The sequence below is a fragment of the Crotalus tigris genome, unplaced genomic scaffold (genome assembly GCF_016545835.1).
Source record: "Crotalus tigris isolate CLP2741 ecotype Arizona unplaced genomic scaffold, ASM1654583v1 scf7180000017691.523996, whole genome shotgun sequence".
Taxonomy (NCBI): domain Eukaryota; kingdom Metazoa; phylum Chordata; class Lepidosauria; order Squamata; family Viperidae; genus Crotalus; species Crotalus tigris.
The window spans coordinates 254,595-272,374 of record NW_024096570.1 but is presented as its reverse complement, the minus strand read 5'-3'; the positions used below and the strand labels follow the sequence as shown (position 1 = coordinate 272,374).

Genomic DNA, 17,780 nt, shown 5'->3' with positions numbered 1-17,780 from the left:
TCTAGGACAGGACATAATAGGATTAACTCACAAATGCCAAAGGGCACATCCAGACTCAGGTCAGAATACATGACACAGGAAATACAAAGCTTCAAACAGGAACAGGAAACAACTCCAAACAAAAGGCTCCAGAGGGTATAAAAACCCACTCCCTACATGTGCTCGCTCTCTTTTTCCCCAGAGCCATCTTCCTGTCTGGCTCTCCTCTTCAATAAACTGCAACCTTCATTCTAAAGCAGTCGCCATGTTTATTCCCAGCTTGGACTGAACCACGATGGAGACTTTTCTTTCAACAGTTGTAAGTCGAGGACTGCCTGTATGCAAAAGGAATAGTCTATTGCTTTGCCGATAAACACCTTTCAGCTCACCAGCATTCCTTTGGGGGTCCCAAAGCCCTCCCCCATCGGAAGGGCTAAAAGGCTTCTCTTTGCATATATTAGCCCTTAAAAAAAAAGACTAGCCACACCTAAATCAGAAGTGCTTTTATTCCGGACACTGCCTGCACTTGGCACTTAACTTTAACTTTATAATGCTCAAGATAGCCATTCAGCCAATAAAGTTCACAGAATGTCAGAGTTGAAACATGGTGTTCAATCTACTCCAGCGTTTTTCTTTTAAAAAATATATTTTATTGATTTTTTAATATAAACACCTTGATATTTGGTAAACAGTGTATTGTCTGGGTTTATGTTTACAAAGTAATCACTAACAGTCATTTTCTTTATTCCGAAGTCCACATAATAGCTTTGCTTGATTTTCTCTTATTCCAATAATATTCTCTTTGCAACCTTAAATTAATACAATTCTTATTAATTTGATAGATAACAATTAAATATAAAGATTTTTCTAAAATTTCTACCAATAATAATCACATCAATATCATGCTTCTTTTCTATCTGGTCATCTTGGTTGCATCGTCATGAATCCTGTTTACAATTCCTATTTAAATTTATTTTTCCTACAATGTTCAAACCATTTCTACTGGTTAAAATTTTCCCAGAGTTAATTACCTTAAAGTATTTTTTAAAAAAATATATTTTATTGATTTTTAACATAATCACCTTAATATTTGGTAAACAGCATGTTGTCTGGGTTAGTATTTACAAAACAATCAATAACAATTAATTTCTATAATTCTATAGTCCATATAATGGCTTTGCTTGATTTTCTCTTCTTCCAATAATATTCTCTTTTGCCAACCTTAAATTAATACATTTCTTATTATCTGAATAATGACAATTAAATATAGACATTTTTCTCATGTTTTGCAAATAATAACCACATCAATATAAAACTTCTTTTCTAATGGATCGTCTTGATTACCTCATCATAGATCCTGATTACAAAATTCTTATTTAAATTTGTTTTCCCCACAATATTTAAAGCATTCTTACTGGTTAAGATTTTCTCAAAATTAGTTACATATAAGTATTTAAGTCTTTTTTCTCATACAAGCCATCCCAACACTTCTACATTTCTCATATCTTAAAAAAAACAAAAAACAAAAAAAAAACAAAGAAAACATTTATTTTATATAAACCATCCCAACATTTTTATATTTCTCATGTCAAAAAACTGGAAGTCTCAGCTGGTACATATTTTGAGGTTCCTCTTGGAGGTCCTTAAGAAGCAGCTACTAAAGGCCTTTGCACAGATTCATCTAGCGTGTCAATTGCACCCTTTCCTGGACCAAAACACATTGCTCACGCTCACGCCTTGTTCACCTCTTCTTTGGATTACTGTAATGCACTCTACATGGGACAGTCCTTGAAGATCACCAGCTATAACTGGTCCAGAATGTGGCGGGGTGACGTTCACAATGCCCCTAGATTTGCCCAAGTAACACCTCTGTTTTTTTTTTATTAAAAGTTTTACAAATTACAATATAACCCCCCCATCCCCTCCCCCCCACTTCCCAGAGCTGATTACAGGATAACAAATAAACAAACATAATCTAGGTAACATAAACCAACTATACTATCAATCAAAACCATAACACACTTTAACTCCTTCTCAAAACAAATATTAACAAATTGAAACAAAAATAATAATACAATTAATACTATTAATAATTATCTAAAATCTACTCAAAAGCAAGGTAATACTTTTCAGTTTCATACTTCTTCTGAATATAATCAATCCATCTTCTCCAAACCATAATATATCTTTCTTGTGAACGGTCCTTCAAATAGGCGGAGATTTTCGCCATTTCTGCTAAATTAGACACTTTAAGTATCCATTCTTCCAAAGTAGGCAGTGAGGTTTTCTTCCAATATTGCCCCACCAATAATCTTGCAGCAGTTATAAGGTTCAACATCAAATTAGTTTCTTTAACATCCAAATCTACAATAATACCCAACAAAAATAATTGCGGAGTAAACTTTTATCTTTTTCTTAAAAATCTTTTGAATATTCCACCAAATCTTAATCCAAAAAGCTTTAACATCTCTACAAGTCCACCAAATATGAAAATAAGTTGCATCTAAATTTCCACATCTCCAACATTTGGGCTGTAAATTCGGATACATCTCTGTTGTACAAGCTGCATTGACTTCCAGTTTCCTTCCAGGTGCAATTCAAAGTGCTGGTCATTACCTGTAAAACCCTATATGCACTGAGCCAGGTAACCTGCAGGACTACCTTTCCCTAAGGACATCTACCTGTTCTACAAAGTTAGATAGGGAGCGTGCCTTTCCCTGTCAGTTCCTGCCCCTGAAGTTCAGCAGGACTCTGTCCTTCTAGCTTTCTGAAAAGCATCAAACATTTTGCTTTTCCTGCCAAGCACTAGGACCAGATAACCATGTCAGAAGTTTAAATGGTTTGCCAGGTTTTTGTTTTGAGTTTGTATAGTTTTAATATGATTTTTATTTTGCTTTATTAACGGTTGCAGGAACTGGGGATGTTTAATGAAAAGAAGGAGTAAGGGTGACATGATCGTAGTGTTCCAAAAGTGAGGGGCTGTCATAAATAAGAGGGGGGTGGTCAATCCATTCTCCAAAGCGTCAGAAGGCAGGCAAGCAATGGAGGGAAACTAATCAAGGAGAGAACCAACCTAGAACTAAGAAGAAATTTCCTGACAGTGAGAATAATTAATCAGTGGAATGGTTTCCTTCAGAAGTTGTGAGTGCTCCATCACTGGAAGCTTTTAAGAAGAGATTGGACAGCCATTTATCTGAAGTAGTATAAGGTCTCCTGCCTGAGCAGGGGGTTGGACCAGATGCCCTCCAAGGTCCCTTCCAATTCTGTTATTTTGTTAATTTTTTATTGGGAGTCACCCAGTGATTGGTATAAGATGGACAGTTATATAAATATTTTAGATAGCTAGATAGATAGCTGAATGGATGGATGGATGGATGGATGGATGGATGGATAGATAGATAGCTGGATGGATAGATAGATAGATAGATAGATAGATAGATAGATAGATAGATAGATAGATAGATAGATAGATAGATAGATAGATAGATAGAATGGAATTCTGTGTACGCAATATGAAGTGAATTCTGAGACTTCAAGTGCACACATCTTAAAAGCTGTCAAATTTAATTTGAAAACCATTGACCTGATCCAACCTTTTGCCCAGAGAAGGAATCTAGTATTACAGCAGCCTTAACATTTGTCCACTCAGCCTCCATAGAGCCCCTCACTTCCCAAGACAGTCTTGTCCACCCTTAAAACATTTATTAAATTTAGGAATGCTTTTACAATGTCCAACCCAAATCTACTTCCTTGTAATATAAACCCATTGCTTCATGGAAAAAGATGGATATAGCTATTCTAGATTGTCTTGCAGGAAAAAACAGATTGAATGATTAAAAAAATATTGTTTCAAAAAGCATTTTCCTCAAGAAAAAAAAACCATAGAAAATTCATCATCTAATATTTCCCCACACATTTTCTGTTGCAAGGATCAGGGAATTGTGGAAGAGGGATTCATTCTGCTTCAGACCATCACTTCTCTAACCTAATCACCCGTGGCCAACAGCTATTGTCTTCCAGTGAAGAGGAAGAGTTCCAGTATTATTACTTTCTTCTTTGATGCCACTAAGGTCAGCTGCCTGGCAGGCTGGTAACTTGGAGAAGATAGTTGCCAGATTACATACAGCCTTCACATTTATCAAATGAAAACATGACATTTTTATACAATGTGAAGGGCACCCTGAGTAAACCCTTTAAAGCAGAACTCACTTTTTATGAACAGCACTAAGAAGGATGAGAGGCGTGATGATAATGCAATACCAGCAAAACCCAGCACAATTAACTAAATGGCAAGGCACTTGATTATAAGGAATATTTTCTCTTTAGTATGGTGATTGAATGTTATTCAGCAATTGCAAAAGTGTAGCACCGTGTTCCCTGTTTTGTTTCCAGTTTGAATATGTGTGTGTGTGTGTGTCTGTAGGTCTTTGGTTATTCGGGTTTTCTCCCGTGTAAAATTGGAAGTGTCTTGGCGATGTTTTGATGAAGTCCCATTCGTCATCTTCAGGCTGGTGTTTTCAGCTTCGTGCTTCGAGGAGCAATGTGTGGTCTTAGCTGTTTCTTCCTTTTAACTGCCAGTGGGGGTATGAACTGATTGGGTGGGAACAGCCCCCGTTGCCTTGGCCCTGAATCATGCATTTCTTCATTCCTCATAAAGGTGACACCTGCCCAGCATGCACCCAGGGGGCGGGGGCAACATGGCAGGGCCTGGTTCCTCGCTGTTTCCATACGGCCTTGTGGAGCTAAGACTTAATGCGTTTCAGCATAGATGGCCACCATAAAATTATACATTGGCTCCCGGCCAGCATGATTCAGGGCCAAGGCAACGGGGGCTGTTCCCTCACTGTTTCCAGGATGGCTTCGCGGGCCACATGAAACCACTTCATGGGCCGCATCCGGCCCCTGGGCCTTGTGTTTGACATGTCTGTCTTATACCATCCCAGTCAAATGGTCCAGTCTACTTTGAAAACCTCCAGTGATGGAGCATCCACAGTCCCAAGAGGCAAGCTGTTCCATTGCTCCCACCATCAGAAAATTTCTCCTTCTAGGTTCTAGGATTTCCCTTTAACAAGCTTAACAAACTGGTTAAACTATTTAAGCTCTAATAAACTGGGACACTTTGTGTTCTAATCCTGCCTTAGGCATGAACCCAGCTGGGATGACCTTGGGCCAGCCACTCTCTCTCAGCCCTAAGAAGCAGGCAATGGCAACCCATTTCTAAAAACAGGAAAGCAGGAAAACTGCAGGGATGCTTTAGACCAGGGGTGTCAAACTGGCGGCCCATGAGCTGCATGCGTCACCCGCCACACGGCTCCACAAAGGCAAAAAAACATGATATGTCACGATACGTCACGTGATGCGATCAAGTTTGACACCCGTGTGTTAGACAGTTGCTAGGAGTGAACACTGACTTGAGGAAGGAAGGAAGGAAGGAAGGAAGGAAGGAAGGAAGGAAGGAAGGAAGGAAGGAAGGAAGGAAGGAAGGAAGGGAGGGAGGGAGGGAGGGAGGGAGGAGGGAGGAGGGAGGGAAAGGAAGACAGACAAAAAGAAGACAGGAAGAGTGTAAAGGAGAAAGGTGGAAGTGAACAAAAAAGAGGGAGGAAGGAAAAAAGATAAGAAGGAAGGAAGGAAAAGGGAAAGGGACAAAAGAAAGAAGAGAAAGGAAGGAAAGAGGATGGATTATGGAAGGAAGAAGAAAGAGAAGGAAGGAAGGATTATAATAAAACTTATCTTAAAAACAGCTTGAATTGCTAATATTTTAAACTGAGAGCAATTTTCTCTATTTGCTTTGTTTAAAAATTGTGCTGCAGGAGCTCCAGGTCCTTCTTAGGCTGAGCAAGAGATGAAACATATGTCCCATAGTTGATTTGGACTACAACTCCTTTAAGAACCATGGTTGCCACCAGACAGCTTACGCTCTAGAATAGTCAGTTTAGGGCTCACACCTTTTCCTCACAGAGGCAAAAAGAGGAAGCTTTTGATAATGAATAGTTACTGACTTATGTTGGAGCTGGTGGGATATCCACTGTGCAGGATTGTTCTGTTCTATAAATAAAGCGTGTTTTTTTCCTAGTTTTACAATATGAAAGATCACTGGCTCTCTCCAGTGTTATCATGAGCAATCCAAATAAAAGATCCAGCACAGATGGAATCTGTTCTCAGAGATTAGGAACAGCAGGGGCTTTTGTGGTCTAACTGGCTAGATCAGCGGTTCTCAACCTGTGGGTCGGGACCCCATTTGGGGTCGAACGACCATTTCACGGGGGTCGCTAAACAATACAGTCCGCCATTTTTCCCCCCTTTTCCTTAGCTGTGCTACTCCCTTTTATTCTATTGGCTTTTGAAAGCCAATAGAATAGATTCTCTTGAATAGAGTCTAATTCTATTGGCTTTCAAAAGCCAATAGGAACTGCCCAGGCTGTCTCTGCCCTGCTGAGCCTGCCAAAAGTCCCATTCTGCAAACAGTGCTGCAAGTTGTCTGCAGCGAAGGCGAGCTGTCTGGAAATTTCCACCCCTCTCTGCTGAGCAACTACTAAAAATGTAAGTAAAAGAGGGCCAGGGGTGGGAGGTGGGAGGCCAGCGGGCACAGGGAGGGTTGCTGGTTGCCAGCGGGCAGGCAGGTATCTTGCTCGGCTGGGCTTGGGGGGGGCACCTTTTTCAGTGCCATTGTAACTTCGAACAGTCACTAAGCAAACTATTGTAAGTCGAGGACTAACTGTACTTTATCACTTTTTTCCTTTTTTTGTCATCAAGTTGTTGATACCTTGCTAGGCGACTGGTGGTACTCGGATGTTGCGATATCCTAAAAGTGGCACAATGGGTGAAAAGGTTGAAAAGCCCTGGAGTAGAGTAGAGCTGGAAGGGACCTTGGAGGTCTTCTAGTCCAGCCCCCTACTCAAGCAGGAGAACCTATACCATCTCAGACAGGTGATTGTCCAGTCTCTTCTTGAATATGCCTGTACGTGACAATGTCTTGCTTGCTTTGCTCCCCACCCCATTTAAAATGTTCCCCTACTTTAAATGTAGGCATTGTAAACACACAGTTGATCCTAGTTTACCAAAATGGATGAAGCCAATCATTTTTTTTTGCATGTGATTTTTATTACATTAGTTTCATTTTTAAAATCATTAGCCTCCTGTATTTTGACTTATTCTCTCATACTGAAAAAAGATCAATATGATAGACAAAAAAGGGTCACAAACATTGTTTTTGAAGTTAATTGTCAAGTTAGGATACACAGCTCAGCCTGTTTCATTCTCTTTCAAAACAGATTATCTGGCCAAATATTAGACCTTCATTTTGATTTTTACATCAGCATACTTCTCTGATTTTTTTTCTGTATTTCCAGTTACAGCAGCCCCAAAATTCTAAGGATTTTCTCAAGGCTTAAAACAATATTCTGTCTTTGAATGCATTCCAGGTTTAATCTGTATTAAGTACTTAAAACAATGGTCAGATAATGCAGCTGTATTATAAGAGGGTTTAAAAAAAAGGGGGGGGAACATATTCTAATTAACAGCTTTGTCACCATGGATGAAAAAGCAGAAATCACTTTAGCTCAAAGCTTTTTCAATTTCTACTATATCCTAATTGAAGATCAGAAATCTATGGCCACCCACCCATTAATCTAAGCTGGATGGAATAAATTGAAGATACTCCAATGAAGGCAATTAAGGAGAGTTAGAAAGGAGAAAAGGGACCACTTTTTCCAGAATTTCCATTGTGAAGCAAAGTGGTGGTTAAGTCAGTTACATCCAATTTTATGACCTTTTTGCCATAGTTGAGCGAATACGGTCATTAGGCAGATCTAGTTTCTTCCCTTGACTTTGCTTGTCAGAAGCCAGCTGGGAAGATCACAAATGGTGATCACTGAAACTGTCATAAATACATGCTGATTGTCAAGTTTCTGACTGGGTATGCTGCAATAGTCATTAAGTATGAGGGCCAGTCAAAAGTCACGTTTTCAATTCCTTCAAGTAACTTCAAATACTTGCTAAATTAATGGTTGTAAATAAAGGATCACCTATGATAAATTGAAAGATGTAAACACAAAACACAAACTTTTAAGGAGTGGCAGGCCTAATAATTTGGCCCTTACGTTAACTGGTTTAGATCTCCCAAAAAAACAGTGCTTGTAACTAAGGATCCTATGATGCTGCTGGACTGGGCAGATCCAACATTTCTGGCCCACTGGGGGTTATTAAGTGCTTAAAGATCGAAAGGATGCAGAGTCTTAACCTAACCCTTTAATTCTTAGAAAAAACACCCAAGGCCCAGATCAAAATGGTTTGGTCAATTCACATCAGAGGTCTCTTGCAGATCAAGGTTTCTTCTATCTTGTTTTAGTACAATGGTTCTCAACCTTTTTAATGCCACGACCCCCAACTGGTCGTAAGTCGAGGACTACCCAACCGGTTGTAAGTCGAGAACTTTCCCTGCCCGGGAACGCCACACATGCGTGGTGCCGCCCCCCGCACCGGCCGAGGCGTAGCTGGCAAGCGGCAGAGATGGAGCAGGCCGACCACTGGCTGGGCCACCACTGGCCCAGCCCAAGGGAGGTAAGGCACCCACTGGGCCCCACGCGCATCAGCAACCCTCCCTGTGCCCGCCGGCCTCCCACCTCCCACCCCTGGCCCCACAGGTTGAGAACCGCTGTTTTAGCATTATACCAGGCATGTCAAACTCATGACATCACATGACATCGCGCGATGTATCGGAGCTTTTTCGCCATTGCCGGCAATGGGGTGGATGTGGCTCTGGTATGATGACACCCCTGCACTATACCACCAGTTCAGTTTGAAGTAGGGTTAAGATGTTAGGCTGGAGTCTGGAGATATGTAATCATGCTGAATACTGAGCACTAAAGTTCATTTTCACCCAGTCACTCCCTCTTAGCTCAATCTACTGTTGTTGTAAGGCAGCGGTCTTCAAACTTAGCCCTTTTATGACTTGTGGACTTCAACTCCCAGAATTCCTCAGCCAGCATTCCTGGCTGAAGAATTCTAGGTGTTAAAGTCCACAAGTCATAAAAGGGCCAAGTTTGAAGACCCCTGTTGTAAGGGGGAAAAAAATAGAAAAAAGAATTTGGGGGGGGGGGGGGAAATATAGGTACTCCTCGACTTACGACCACAATTGAGCCCAAAACTTTTATTGCTAAGTGAAACATTTGTTAAGTCAATTATGCCCCATTTTATGATCTTTCTTGCCACAGTTATTAAGTGAATCACTGTAGCTGTTAGTAACACAGTTGTTAAGAAAATCTGGCTTCCCTATTGACTTTACTTGTAAGAAAGTCACAAAAAGAAACACATGATCCCGGGATATTGCAATCGTCATAAATATGAACCAGTGGCCAAGCATCCAAATTTTGATCAAGTGTCTACACTGGGATACTGCAATGGTCATAAGTGTGGAAAACACTCATAAGTCACTTTTTTCAATGCTGTTGTAACTTTGAATGGTCACTAAATGAACTGTTGTAAGTTTAGGACTACTTGTATTAGTTTTTCAACTGGAATAGACTGTCTTGGAGAAAGGGTGGGAATTAATAGAGAAAAATAAATGTAACAAATAAATAAGTTTTGGCCTTGCGTAAGTCCTAGAAGCACTCTTGGGCAACAAAATGGTCAGGCAATTAAAACCCATAGCATTGTTGGAAATCTGCTCACATTCCTCCCAAAAAGAGACAAAGATAATCCACAGAGGTTTATTGAAAAAACAATGATTAAACAAACGTTGTGAATCCAGCTTTATATCAGGCTGCTTGTCCAACAACCAAAGGAAAGCATACAATCGCTGTGGGTACATATATTCTAGTCATGTCAGCTTCAAACATACAAATATTTTGTAAGAATCCCTGCCTAGATTTTTATATATGCATAAATAAAATATGGGCTTTATTTAACGTATATTGTAGCATGGGGGTCAGAAATGTGAACATAGCACTTACTAGAGGTTTGACAATGTGAAGCTCAACAGGATGCAAGCTAATTTATCAAAATTAAAAATGGAAGTGTGGAAACAGCACTTAATTAAATTCAAGATCACTTAATATGCTATTTAGGTTGCTCAGCAGCCAATAAAAACTGGGCAAGGAGCAAAAATTCTATTTGTAGAGGATGGCAATGAAAAAAAACCCTCTGCTCACAACACTCTTAAATAAGGACCATCATTTCAAAATCTGGATTGTTGATACAGCTGCTGCTGTTATTATTATTATTATTATTATTATTATTATTATTATTATTATTATTATCAATCATCACACAGTCAGCCAGATGTTCAGACTGGATTTGGCATTTTGTCTACCTATCGAGTCCTTACCCAGGACCTGGGATAGGCAGATGTGGATGTTTGATGGTATTACAGGTATCGTCGCAGGATGGAAGCAGTTCCTAATAAGGCCGCCTTTTGCAATTGACTAATAGCAAATTTGTCAATGCCAATGGTGTTCAAGTGGTGCTCCAGTTGTTTTGGGATTGCACCCAAGGAGCCTATTACTATTGGTACTACCCTTGCTTGCTTTTGCCACAGTCTTTCTATTTCTATTTGTAGGTCTTTGTATTTTGTTATCTTCTCCAGTTCTTTCTCTTCTATTCTGCTCTCCAGGCACTGCCACGTCCACTATCCAGACTTTTTTGTCTTTCTTATCGACAATTGTTAAGTCTGGGGTGTTATGTTGCAGGTGCTTGTCTGTTTGAATCTGAAGTCCCAGAGCAGTTTAATTTTATCATTTTCTATGACTTTCTCTATTTTATGATCCACCAGTTTTTGCTTACAGGCAAATGATATTTTTTGCAGATCTTCCAATGCACCATTGTTGCTACTTTGTCATGCCGCTGCTTGTAATCAGTCTGTGCAATCTTCTTGCAACAGCTTTATTATTATTATTATTATTATTATTATTATTATTATTATTATTATATTATCATCTTGCCAAACTGAAGGTCGGTGCTTAGATAGGATGGTGCAGTGGTTAGAATGCAATATTGCAGGCTAACTCTGCCTACTACCAGGAGTTTGATCTTCACCAGTTCAAGGTTGACTCAGCTTTCCATCCTTCCAAAGTCAGTAAGAGGACCCAGATTGTTGGGGACAATATACTGACTCTATAAATTGCTTAGCGAGGGCTATAAAGCACTGTGAGGTGGTATATAAGTCTAAGTGCTTTTCATACACTGTTCTTAGCCATCATGTGTGTTCATTTTGACTTACTATGGTATAGGAACCAGTAAGGCAGGTTTAATGAATAAACTATCATTAAATAACTGAGAATTTAGCACATTGTGTAAATCTAACTACAGGTAGTCCTCAATTTATAAACATTCATTTAGTGACCAAAGTTACAATGGCACTGGAAAAAAGTGACTTATGACCTTTTTTCACACTTATGACCATTGCAGCACCCCCCTGGTCATATGATCAGAGTTCGGATGCTTTGCAACTGACTCATATTTATGACAGTTGCAATGTCCCAGAAGTAAAAACCAGTTTCTGGAAAAAAAATATTGTCAAGTGTGGTCATGTGACTGTAGGATATTACAATGTCTATGAGTGCGGGACAATTGCTGAGCAGCCAAAATGCAGTCACACGACCTTACGGTGGAAATAGACAGCCATCAGAGCTTCAGAACCAGGTAGTAAGTACTTTCTGGAGGATCCATTGTAACTTTGAACAGTGAATAAGTGGCCAGTCACAAGTCAAGGACTACCTGAATCAGATTGGAGAAAAAACAAGGTAAATCCCCACTTAGCCAGGATGATGGCTAAGGAACATCTGCCAAATGAGGTTAGAATAGCCATGATGAGCCTAGCCTACCTCGCAGGATTGATGTGAAGTAAATAAGGAGTTTCTGACTTGCCTCCAAATGCTTAGAAAGAAGACAGGATGAAAACTCAAGTTACTCTCTTATCGTCCACATAAAATCAGAAACAATTAATGTCTCTGCGTTCAGGCCATGAAAGCACAACCTGTATTGCCGTTACTAGGAAAATGCAAATGTAAAAATCCGTTTTTGCTATCCCAATATTTCCAATAAATTCAACTTTCCTCAGCATTTAAATCTCTGCCATTTCCCTTAAGTATATGCCTTAGGCTAGAAATTCTGTTTCTTTTTCAAGAAAGCTGTTGTTCCTCTCAAGATTTACAAAAGTTTGCTTCCCACCACATCCCGATTCTCCATTTCTAGGAATCAATCTTAGATCCCCGCACCACGGTCACACAAACCTCTTCATTTGATCACACACTCCAGAACCCTTCTGAATGAATGGCTACTTTGGGAAACACAGCAAACTTCAACTTTTACTAGCATTGGAGTTTGGTGCCCTCCGGAGGTGCGACTTCCACCATCACCAATCCATTCAGCCTTTGTGAACTGGGACTGAAGGAGGCTGAAGGATAGGTGTGAAGGATACCGGGAAAGCGCCGACAACTAGCAACAATTGCTGTGTTTTTTACTATTCAATTCAGAATAGAGCTGGAAGGGACCTTGGAGGTCTTCTAGTCCAACCCCCTGCTCAAGCAGGAGACCCTACACCATTTCAGACAAGTGAATGTCCAGTCTCCCCTTAAAAACCTCCAGTGATGAAGCACCTACAACTTCTGAAGGCAATCCGTTTCACTGGTTAATTGTTCTGTTAGGAAGTTTCTCCTTAATTCCAGATGGCTTCTCTCCTTGATTAGTATCCATCGTTTCTTGTCCTGCCCTCTGGTGCTTTGGAAAATAAGTTGACCCCCCCCTCTCTTCTTTGTGTGTATCACAACACAGCTTTAGCGTGTAGTAGAAGACCTCCTCTTCTACTCCACGCTTGCTAAGCAGCCACCAACTCCAGCCGCGTTTCACCCAACCTGTTCTGAGCACTCGGCCCGTGCAGCGCGCCTTAATTTATGACTCCGTGCGTCATGGGAACGCCGAACACCGATCGAGAAACCAGCCCTCGCCCCGAAAACCGTAACCTGTATCTTCTCCTCCCACCACCACCACCACAATTCGGGAGGGAGGGAAAATTCCCGGCGTTGAGAACCCAACTCTTGGAGGCGGAGGAGGCGGAGGAGGCGAGTAGCGGAGAAGCCCCGGGAGCGCTAAAGGGGAGCGGGCGGCAGTCGGGCACCGCCAGCTGCGAGCTCGGGAAGTTTCAGGCGGCCCAACTCTTGCGAACCGCTTCTATACGGGGCGTCTGAGGCCGAGGCTGCCGTGGGGCAGAGAAGCAGCCGGAGTCTCGCTCCGTCCCGCCCTCAACCCTCTTCCAGGAAAGACGCGGGACTCTCTGCCCTTTCTCGGCATTCGGCCTGGCCGCCCTTTTGGGGAAGGCGCGCCTCTCGCCGCCGCCTCCTGCAAGCGCAGCCGCTCCTGCCTCGCCAGAAAGTTCCGCTCGGGCTCCTTCTCCGCCCGTCTGCAGCGCCCCAGAGGCCTTGTCCGCCGTCCGCCCCGGGCCTCCCTCCGCCCCCGCTCGCTCTTTCCTCCAGGGGCGCCTACTTTCCTGTTTCCGAGGAAACGTGGCGTCGGAAGCCGCGGCACGGAGGCTCCCGCGCGCAACGCGCCCACCTTAGGCGCGCCTTGCCCAGCCCAAACTTCTCCTCAGCCCTCCGAGCTGCCTGCTCCTTGGCCTCCCCCCTCCTCCCAGCCGGGCGCTCCCACTCCAGCCAGGCTTTCGCAGCCGCCCACTCTCGGCAGGCAGCGCAGCGCGATCCACCAGTCCGGCGCTGCCCAACTTGCCCGCCCCGCAGGAACTCACCGGCGCGCACGTGCTGGCGCTCCCAGCCGCTCCCAGCCAGGCTCGCCTTGGCCCGGGGGACGTGGCAGAAACAAGCGGCTGCGACCGCGGCTCCTCCCCAGCCCAGCTGCGAAACGCGGGAGACGCCTCCCGGCTCCGCTCTAGCCGCAGGCGGGACGCCCTCTGCCGAGCGAGGGCCGCCTGAGCCGGCTGCCCCAGCGAGGATGGGAACCGTCGCTGGATGGCCGGTCCCGGCGGCGGCTGGCTGGCTGGCTGGGTGAGCTGGATTTCCTGTGGTTCCACTCGCGGCGCGGCATCCTTTCCCGCGCCCCCCCCCACCTGTTTTTTTTTTCTCCCGAGAAAGGTTTGGTTTTCGCTCAAAGGCGTTGTAGAACTGGTTGGGTTCCGACGACACGCTCAACGCGGGTCAACGAAGGTAAACGACTGCCTGGTCTCGCCACCTCGAAGATGAGAACCCGTCTTGTTTGGCGTGTGGTGCAGCCCAACCTGGGAGTGAACGATACCGACCATGATTGGATCTTGTGGGTACCCAGATGCTCGTAATGGGTCTCTGCTTATTATGATGATGTTGTAATTGCAGTGCTTTGCTTCGATTAGCAGCCCTAATGGTCCTGCTGGAATAGGAAAGTGAGATATTAAATGAATAGTTAAAGGTGAAAAGCCCAGTCTGTTCTCTCATCCGTTGTGTTCATGTGGTCTTTCCTCTGACTTTTAACCCTTTGGAATAAAATACATCTGAGCACTTGCAAAAGAAAAAGAAAAAAAGTTGCAGGAGACCTAGTAGTTCAAACCACACACTTAGCTCAATCTGAACCAGACACATTAAAGTTAGTCTGATTGGCAGACCTGTTGCTTTATATAGGAGATTTCTGATCCCGTTGTAATCAGCCACTGAGGCGCTTCTCCTAGATCAGGGGTTCCCAATTTCTAGTCTGGACCAGCACCAGTCTACGGTATGCCAGAAACCAGGCCGTGCAAACAAGCAAAGCCCCCATCTGCGGGATGTAGGCAGCATACAAAACCACGTCCCCTCCGGTCCGTGGAAAAACCTCTCTCTGTGGAGCTGGTTGCTGGTGCCCAAATATTTGGGGGCCGTTGCCTAGATGAAATCTGCATGGAAAAGAGGATGGAGGGGGGAATGGAAAAGAGTGGTTTGAAAAAGCGGGTATTCAGCTTCAATTGGACTGTCTGCAGAGGAGGGGTAAAAGTGCATATCCCCCCCCAAAAAATATTTAATGCATCTGCTGCAAAGTTGGGGGTTTCCCCGGGCCTCTTGTTAAGATAAGATAAGATAACCTTTATTGTCATTTTTTTATTGCAAATTTTTAAAATTTTTACAAATAAAGAAGAAAAAACAAACAAAAAGCAAAAAAAACAACCCTACCCAACCCACCCCAACCCTCCCTCTCCATCTCCCCAATCTTCCCAGAGCTGAATATAGGCTTAATTAGAATTTATAAGAATCTTAAAAAAAAATTTAAAACAATCATAAATATATCTAAATACATTACATAAACAACTTATAAAATAATTAACAATAATATATATGTAGGAAAAAAAAGCATAAATATTAAAAAAAGTACTTAAAAAGAAAGAAAATAAAAAAAAGAAAAAGAAAGAAGAAAAGAGATATTAAAAAAATAAAGATAAGATAAAAATAAGAAATATAAAGAAAAAAAGAAAAAGAAAAAAAATACAATCTATAAAATAATAAAGTTTATATTTAAGTTATTGAAAAACTAAGTAATATTTTTTATATCCAATTTATGTTGTATAAAATCTATCCATTTTTCCCATACCGCAAAGAACTTCTCTTGCGATTGATCCTATTGTCATTTTTTTTACTGTGGGCACAACGGCACATATCAAAAATGAAATTTAGTTGCCCGCTGTCAAAGTGAAACACATACATGACACACACCTAAAACATACTATGTACAACATATATATAGACCCACACCCCTACATATACATAGCAAATAAATATAAAATACTGTCCATCTTGAACATGTAACGGAAGAAGAAAGCTTGAGAGTTCACAAGGTTAATGCCGTATGGCAGACATGTCAAACACAAGGCCTGGGGGCCGGATGCGGCCCACAAAGTGGTTTCATGTGGCCCGCGAAGCCATCCTGGAAACAGTGAGGGAACGGCCCCCGCTGCCTTGGCCCTGGCCCAGGCCGGCTGGGAGCCAATGTACAATTTTGTGGTGGCCATCTATGCTGAAACGCATTCAGTCTTAGCTACACAAGGCCATCTAGAAACAGCGAGGAACCAGCCCCTGCCGCGTCGGCCCCGCCCCCTGGGTGCATGCTGGGGAAGTGTCATCCTTTGTGAGGAATGAGGAAATGGACCATGACTTGGCGCTTGTCCCGATCCCACCCCCTTCTGCCAGAGACCCTCAGATCTGTCCCAGGCCCCCACAGACACCTTTGACGCAAACGATGTAGAGTTGGCCATGCCCACCCAGTAGGCCACTCCCACTCCATCCACGCCCACCCAGTAGGCTGCACCCACCCCCGAGAGCAACCACAATGCTGATGCGGCCCTCAGTGAAATTGAGTTTGACACCCCTGCCATATGGAATGAAACTATGGCTGAATCTGGATGTTCTGCTATGGATACCACGAAGCCTCCTCCCAGAAGGTAACAAGGAAAACAGGTCGTGAAAAGGATGTGAGACAGTTTCATTGTTACAAAACTGTCAGGCCTGAATACTGGAAATTGATGGAATATTTTTTTAAAAAATCACACAGTATTTCAATAAACATCTATGTGGGGAAAAATGACTATTCTACAGTGGTGACGCAACTAAAAACCACATATAGAATTATTTCTCCAATAATAAAATAGCTGATTATCTTTTGGGAGGTTTTTAAACTCTTCTCTGCTTATTTACAAAATGTATACTTAGTTTTTTTTTTTGGTTAACAAAACAGCTAGGCTTGTGTTTCTGTAGCTTGAAAATGGCATAGTTTGGGTTTAATGATTGTTTTTAACTTTTTATGTTAACTTTTTATGTTTTACTTATATGTAACTATAAACCGCCAGAGTTACCCTATGGCAGGGGTCTTCAAACCTGGCCCTTTAATGACTTGTGGACTTCAACTCCCAGAATTCCTCAGCCAGACACGCTGGCTGAGGAATTCTGGGAAGTCCACAAGTCATAAAAGTCATAAAAATCCACTTTTAGAATATGGCAATATTCAAGTACCACCAGTCGCCTAGCAAAGTGTCAAAAACTTGATGACCAAAAAAAACAACAACAGAAAAAGGGATAAAGTACAGGTAGTCCTCACTCACAAGAAATTGAGATGAGCACCGTGCTCTAGAGTCAGACATGACTGACAAGGAAACCTTTACCTTTATGAACACCACAGTCCTGCAGAAGTGGGACAGGAGAGATTTTTTTTAACCTCAAAACCACTCTCGCCCTCAGTCAGGAACAAACGGCTAGATTTAAGTTATCATATTTTATACATATTATGCAAAGATTTAAGATCCCTGGAGAAATCTATAATGCTGGGAAAGATGGAAGGAAAGAATAAGAGATGACCAGCACCAAGTTGGATGGATTCAGTTACAACAGCAATGGTTGCACCACTGGAAGAAATAAATGACCAGGTTGGTGGCAGAGTGCCCTGCAGAAGGACCATGTATATGAATATTAAGTATCCACATCTTGATGACATATAGGTAAAGGTAAAAATAAAAATTTCCCCTCTCCAGTTGAGCCTGACTCTAGGACATGGTGCTCACCTCCATTTTTAGTTGAGGGAGCCAGCATTGTCCAAAGATATTTCCGTGATCATGACTATATGCTGAGGCACACCAAACATTGTTATCTTTCCACCAAATTGGTACCTATTTATCTGTTTGCATTTGCATGCTTTCGATGCTGGCTGTGGAATTCTGGGAGTTGAAGTCCACATGCCTTAAAATTGTCAAGGTTGAGAAACACTGTGCTAGGTGGACAGGAGCTGGAGCAAGTAACAGGAGCTCACCCTGTCACGTGGTGCTTAGATCTTGAACCTGGTCAGTCAGCTTTCCAGCTCAGAAGCTCAGT

At 42.4% G+C, this 17,780-nt stretch overlaps 1 long non-coding RNA gene across 1 annotated transcript in view; it reads right to left on the bottom strand.

Annotated features, from left to right (window-relative positions):
- LOC120305832 overlaps nucleotides 1-14,018 on the bottom strand; it is a 61,336-nt gene extending 47,318 nt beyond the window's left edge. Inside the window, exon 1 of the long non-coding RNA XR_005556100.1 lies at nucleotides 13,715-14,018. This is a non-coding gene — a long non-coding RNA (uncharacterized LOC120305832). The remainder of the gene's footprint in view (nucleotides 1-13,714) is intronic.
- Between the last annotated feature and the right edge of the window lie 3,762 nt (nucleotides 14,019-17,780).